Here is a 1315-nt window from a genome sequence, read left to right as displayed (position 1 = left end):
TGGTATTTTCAATAACCTCATATATATGCGAAAGCTGGACAGTGAATAAGGAAGACTGTAGAAGAATTGATGCCTTTGAGTTATGGTGTTGGAGGAGAATATTGAAAGTTCCATGGGCTTCCAAGAGAACCAAACAGATGTGTTGGAAGAAGTGCAACCAGAGTGCTCCTTGGAGGCCAAGATGACCAAACTTTGTCTCTCATACTTTGGACATATTGTCAGGAGGAACCAGTCAGTGGAGAAGGATATCATGTCTGGAAGGGTGGTGGGTCATAGAAAAATAGGAAGCCCTCCAGCGAGATGGATTGGCAAAGTGGCAGCATTAATGGACTCAAGCATGGCAACAATTGTGAGGTTGGCCCAGGATTGGGCAGCGTTTTGTTCTGTTGTGTATAGGGTCGCTATGAGTCAGTACCAACTTGCATGCACTTAACAACAACAGTGCTTAATTTAGAAGTTTAAAAGCTTAGAAAATTTAGCTTTTTAAATAGGAAGAAAGTGTAAAGACTTTATAGCTGTTAATTTTACTATCAAAATATCTAAAGGATCAATCCATTTTAATACCTATCCTTCTTTTAAATATCATTTGAAGAATTGTTTGTAGAGATTAGACTAAAAATTACACTATATCCAAAGAGCTACCTGTAATTTGGGCTTTGAAGTTTTCCACCTCAGGTATGTCTTCTTCAATACGATGCTTTCACTCATGTTTTCTTCATTGATTAACCTGTCAGATGATACATGGGCTCTTCTCATGGATCTATCAGACAACTTTGTAAACATGCATTTACAGTCTCCAAACATCAACAGTTTAAACTGAGACTAATGCCTAGTGTCACATTTGTTGTTAAAAGTCTGTCACTAAAGATTTACAGCTCTAGGGATTAACCTAATACTATCTGAAAAATTAGTTCCAGAAATTCCCATAAATCTGAAAACCCCAAACAGGAGTCCTAATGAAATAAAAAAAATATATGTATCTCCACTGAAGAAAGGGCAACTTGTACTTATTACATAAAATCCTATTAAAGGATAAGTGACATCAGCAAAGGGATTTACTCATATTTCTGAAGACCAAGATTTACCATGGCAAAGTCTAAACACTGGGCAAAGGAGAAGAGATATTAAATACCACTATTGTAAAAAATAATCAATTTCTATCTTTCTGCTGGATGAGGAACAATGAAGTCAAGTAGAGAATTATTCTGCCTGGGCAACCATAAAATCTGTAAGAACAAATGGAAATATTCCCTGTTATTCTTTCAGGTCATTATTTACTTGTTAAAAAAAAAAAAAAAAAAACCTTCAAAATAAA

Source organism: Chrysochloris asiatica, unplaced genomic scaffold, assembly GCF_000296735.1.
Source record: "Chrysochloris asiatica unplaced genomic scaffold, ChrAsi1.0 scaffold00169, whole genome shotgun sequence".
Taxonomy (NCBI): Eukaryota; Metazoa; Chordata; class Mammalia; order Afrosoricida; family Chrysochloridae; genus Chrysochloris; species Chrysochloris asiatica.
The sequence above is the reverse complement of the archived record's forward strand: the minus strand, read 5'-3'. Positions refer to the sequence as shown.